This window comes from Giraffa tippelskirchi, chromosome X (genome assembly GCF_054371585.1).
Source record: "Giraffa tippelskirchi isolate mGirTip1 chromosome X, T2T-mGirTip1v1.2.pri, whole genome shotgun sequence".
Lineage (NCBI taxonomy): Eukaryota > Metazoa > Chordata > Mammalia > Artiodactyla > Giraffidae > Giraffa > Giraffa tippelskirchi.
Genome location: NC_137289.1, coordinates 135,055,397 through 135,061,250, shown reverse-complemented (window position 1 = coordinate 135,061,250; position 5,854 = coordinate 135,055,397). Strand labels below are relative to the sequence as shown.

Sequence of the window (5,854 nt, the reverse complement as noted above, 5' to 3'; positions counted from 1 at the left end):
CGAAGGTCTATCTAGTCAAAACTATGGTTTTTCCAGTAGTCATGTATGGTTGTGAGAGTTGGACGGGGAAGAAAGCTGAGAACTGAAGAATTGATGCTTTTGAACTGTGGTGTTGGAGAAGACTCTAGAGAGTCCCTTGGACAGCAAGGAGATCCAACCAGTCCATCCTAAAGGAAATCAGTCCTGATTATTCATTGGAAGGACTGATGCTGAAGCTGAAACTCCAATACTTTGGCCACCTGATGTGAAGACCTGACTCATTTGAAAAGACCCTGATGCTGGGAAAGATTGAAGGTGGGAGGAGAAGGGGATGACAGAGGATAAGGTGGTTGGATGGCATCACTGATTCAATGGACATGAGTTTGAGCAAGCTCTGGGGGTTGGTGATGGACAGGGAAGTCTGGCGTGCTGCAGTCCATGGGGTTGTGAAGAGCTGGACACGACTGAGCAACTGAACTGAACTGAATGTCATCTAATCCATAGTTTTCATTTTATGTAGTGTCATCTTGTTATTAGGGAAATGATGGCCTAATAGAATGAATTAGGAAGTGTTCCCTCCCTCTGGGAAATATTGGTATAATTTTTTCCTTAAATGCTTGGTAGAATTTATCAGTAAACCATCTGGACCTGGTGACTTCTTTTTTTTTGAAGACTATTTAATTCATTCACTTGCTTTAATGATTCATCTAAACAGATTTGTATCTATTTCTACTTGGTGAGTTTTGGTAGTTTATTGGTTTCAAAGAATTGGTCCATTTCATCTAAATCATCAAATTTGTGGACACAGAATTGTTCATAATTTTCCTATATTATCCTTTTATGTCCAGAGAACAGTAGAGATGACCCCTTTTTCATTCCTAGTATTGGTAACCTGTGTATTTTTTTTCTTGGTTAACTTGGCTAGAGGTTTAAGAATTAAACTTTTTTTTTCTAAGAACCAGGTTTTGGTTTTGTTGATTTTTAAAATCTGTTTTCCAGTCTTCAATTTCATTGATTTCTGCTCTTATTTTTATTATTTAATTCTGCTTTCTGTAGGCATAAATTGCTCTTATATCTACAGTTTCCTAAGGTGAAAGCTTAAGTTATTGCATTTTTATCTCATTTCTTTTCTAATGTATGAATGTAATGGTATAAATTTCTTTTTTAAACCCTGCTTTTGCTGCCTCTTGAAACTTTTGCTAAGTTGTATTTTCATTTTTACCATCTGAGCCATGTGGGAAGCCTCTCAGATGGTAAAAATGGGGGGCTTTGCAGGTGGCTCAGATGGTAAAAATGAAAATACAACTTTGAAAATATTTTAAAATTTATCTTGGGAGCATTCTGTGACCCATGTGGTATTTAAAAGTCTGTTGTTTCAATTTCTAAATATTTGAAGATTTTTCCAGCTATCTTTATCACTTATTTCTAGTTTAATTTTACTGTGGTCTGATAACATACTTTGTATGACTTTTATTCTTTTGAATTTGTTAAGGTGTGTATTATGACCCAGAATGTGGTCTTTCATGGTGAATGTTTTTGTAAGCTTGAGAAAAATGTGTGTTTTGCCATTGTTAGAGTTTTTTACAGATGTCAATTAGATTGTTGATTGACAGTACCATTCAAGTCAACTATATTCTTACTGATTTCTCTGCCTACTCAGTCTAGTAATTATTGAAGGGGAAGGTAGGGGCTGAAGTCTCCAACTATAGTAGGGTTTTCTTTTATTATACTTTCAATTTTATTGAGTTTTGCCTCATATATTTTGATGTTTTATTGTTAGGTGCACACATGTTTAGGAATGTTATATCTTCTTAGAACATTGATCCCTTTATTATTATGCACTGCCTGTTTTTATCCCTGATATTTTTCCTTGTTCTGAAATCTGCTTGGTTTAAAATTCATAAAGCTACTCTAACTTACTTTCTTTTGATTAGAGGTGCATCTTTTGTATCCCTTTGTTTTTATCCTGTCATTTTTATTTAAAAAGTATCTTTTTTTGTAGGCAGTATATAATTGGGCCTTGTTTTGTAGCTAGTATGGCAATCACTGTCTTTTAATTGTTGCATTTAGACCATTCACATTAAAATAATTATTAATATATGTGAGCTAATATTACCTACGTTTGTAACTTTTGCTTATTATCAGAGGTTTCTTTTTCTGCCTTCTCTCATTTTAATTGAGCATTTTATAAAATTAATTTTTTTTTTTAGAATTCAGTTTTTATCTCCTCTATTAGTGCAGCAATTATATGTCTTTAAGAAATTTTTAGTGGTTGCCTTACAGTGTAAAATATTCATTTTTAACTGATATAAGTATGCCTTCAGATAACAATATTGCATTTCTTGTGTAGTGCAGACACCTTATGACAATGTATTTGTAATTCCTCCCTTCCATCCCCTGGAATATTTTTTATCCATATGCTGTAATCACACAATTCATTGTTACTATTATAACTTTAAGCAGAAAGATATATATTAGATCAGTTGAGAAAAAATTTATTTTAGCTTCATTTATTCCTTTTATGATGCTCTTCCCTTCTTTGTGTAGAGGTAAGCTTCTGACTTCAAAGATTTTCTTTAGGCAGAAGGAAAATTACCATTTCTTGCAGGACAGAATTCTCTTACTTGTTGCTTGTCTGAGACAGCCTTTATTTTTCTTCATTAAAAAAGAATTTTTTTGGAGTATACTTGCTTTACAATGTTGTGCTAGTGCTAGTTTCTACTGTACAGCAAAGTGAATCAGCTGTACATATACATATACTCTCTCTTTTGAATTTCTATCCCATTTAGGTCACCACAGAATATTAAACAGAGTTCCCTGTGCTATACAGTAGGTTCTCATTAGTTATCTATTTTCAGCATAGTATCAATAGTGTATATGTGTCAATCCCAATCTCCCAATTCATCCCACCCCTCCTTTCCCCTTGGTTTCTGTATGTTTGTTCTGTATGTCTATGTCTATATTTCTGCTTTGTAAGATCATCTACACCATTTTTTTCAAATTGCACATATATACTTTAATATATGGCATTGGTTTTTCTCTTTCTGACTTACTTCACTCTGTATGACAGTCTCTAGTTCTATCCATATTTCTACCAATGATGTGATTTTGTTCCTTTTTATAACTGAGTAATATTCCATTGTATATATGTACCACATTTTCTTTATCCATTCCTCTGTTGATGGGCATTTAGGTTGTTTCCATGTCCTGGCTGTTGTAAATAGTGCTGCAGTGAACATTGGGGTGTATGTGCTTTTTGAATTACATTTTTCTCTGGATGTATGCCCAGCAGTAGGATTGTTGGGTCACATGGTAGTTCTATTTTTAGTTTTTTAAGGAACCTCTACACTGTTCTCTATAGTGGCTGTATCAATTTACATTCCCACCAATAGTGTAAGAGGGGTTCCCTTTTCTCCATACCCTCTCCAGCATTTATTGTTAGTAGATTTTGTGATAATGGCCATTCTGACCAGTGTGAGGTGATACCTTATTGCAGTTTTGATTTGCATTTCCCTAAAAATTAATGATGTTGAGCATATTTTCATGTGTTTGTTTGCCATTTGTATGTCTTCTTTGGAGATATGTTTATTTAGGTCTTCCACTCATTTACTGACTAGGTTATTTTGGGGGGTGGGGTGGAAAGAGGAGTCTTATTTCCAAACCCACAGGACAAAGGTCTAAGGTCCCTTTTCCCCAGCATCCCACCCAACCCACCCAGTATTCCAGGGGAAGGTTTTCAACTCCCCTGGACAGTGTTTTCCAGCTTCACACTCTTGGCTGCTTCTCCAATCAGCTCCCAGAAACTCCCGAACTCCAATTTAGAGTTGTTACAGTTGCCCAAGTTGGCAGTTTTCTCTTCCAGCCCACAGTTGCTCAGCACTCGGTGGGGCAGCTGCTGGGTGATCAGGATCCTTAGCTTGGAGGGGTTCAGCAACTCTTTCCCACCCTCCACCAAATACTGGTGAAAGTTCTTGATCAGGGTCTCACTGGTCCTCTCCACATCACTGAATTCCTGGGCATCCTCAGAGTTGGCTGACCAACACTGTCCCATGGTGCTCGATGCACTCTGTCCTGTGGTGAGAGTTTTATCCTACAGCCAGCCCCAGAAGACCTGATGGCTCATGATCTGCTAACAGTCGCCCCAGAAGACCTGATGGCTCATGATCTGCTAACAGTCGCTGAGAAAGGACTGGAGGTGATTGGGTTGTTTTTTGATAGTGAACTGCATGAGATGTGTGTATATTTTGGAGATTAATCTTTTGTCAATTGCTTCATTTGCAGATATTTTCTCAATTCTGAGAATTGTCTTTTCATCTTATTTATGATTTCCTTTGCTGTGCAAAAGCTTTTAAGTTTAATTAGATCCCATTTGTTTATACTTGCTTTTATTCTCATTACTCTAGGAGGTGGGTCAAAAAAGATCTTGTTGCAATATATGTCAGTATTCTGCCTATGCTTTCCTCTGAGAGTTTTATAGTGTCTGGCCTTACATTTAGATCTTTAATCCACTTTGAGTTTATTTTTGTATATGGTGTTAGGGAGTGTTCTAATTTCATTCTTTTACATGTAGCTGTCAATTTTTTTTTCCAGCAACACTTATTGAAGAGACCATCTTTCCTCTATTATATATTCTTGCCTCCTTTGTCATAGATTAAATGACCATATATGGCCCTTATTATGTTGAGGTGTGAGGGTTTATATCTGGACTTTATATCCTGTTCCAGTTATCTTTATTTCTATTTTTGTGCCATTACTATACTGTCTTGATCACTGTAGCCCTGTAGTATAGTCTGAAGTCAGAGAGGCCGATTTGATTACTCCAGCTTCATTTTTTTCATTTTTTTCCCTCAAGATTGCTTTTGCTATTCTAGGTCATTTTTTTGTTTCCATACAAATTGTAAAATCATTTGTGCTGGTTTTGTGAAAAGTACCATTGGTAATTTTATAGGTGTTGTATTGCATCTGTAGATTGCTTTGATTAGTCACAGCATTTATTCTTCCATTTCAAAAACATGGCATATCTCTGGATCTGTTTATGTTGTCTTATTTCTTTCATCAGTATCTTATCGTTTTCTACATATAGGTCTTTTGCCTCCTTAGGTAGGTTACTCCTAGGTATTTTATTTTTTTGTTTCAGTGGTAAATGGGATCATTTCCTTAGTTTCTCTTTCTGACCTTTTGTTGTTAGCTTTAAGAATGCAAAAGATTTCTGTGTGTTAATTTTGTATCTTTACTAAATTTGCAACTTTACTAAATTCATTGATTCGTTCTAGTAGTTTTCTGGTGGCATCTTTTAGGATTTTTTATGTATAGTATCATGTCATCTGAAAACAGTGACAGTTTTACTGCTTCTTTGCCAATCTGGATTCCCTTTATTTCTTTTTTCTTTTATCTAATTGCCATGGCTAGGAGTTCCAAAACTATGTTGAATAATAATGGTGAGAGTGGGCACCCTCGTCTTATTCCTGATCTTAGAGGAAATGCTTTTGGCTTTTCACCATTGAGAATGTTTGCTGTGGGTTTGTCCTACATGAGGTAGGATAACCTACCTATTATGTTGAGGTAGGTTCTCTCTGGGCCCACTTTCTGGAGGGTTTATTTTTTAATCATATATGGTTATTGAATTTTGTCAAAAACTTTTCCTGCATCTTTTGAAATGATCATATGGTTTTTATTCTTCAATTTGTTAGTATGGTGTATCACACTGATTGATTTGCATATATTGACGAATCCTTGTATCCCTGGAGTAAATACCACTTGATCATGGTATATGATCCTTTTAATGTGTTGTTGCATTTGGTTTGCTAGTATTATGTTGAAGATTTTTGCATTCTATGTTCATCAGCGATATTGGCTTGTAATATTTTTTTGTGGC

At 35.5% G+C, this 5,854-nt stretch overlaps 1 pseudogene; it reads right to left on the bottom strand.

Annotated features, from left to right (window-relative positions):
- Positions 1–3,715: 3,715 nt before the first annotated feature.
- On the bottom strand, positions 3,716–4,060 carry LOC145535886 (protein S100-A14 pseudogene; annotated as a pseudogene).
- Positions 4,061–5,854: the final 1,794 nt, after the last annotated feature.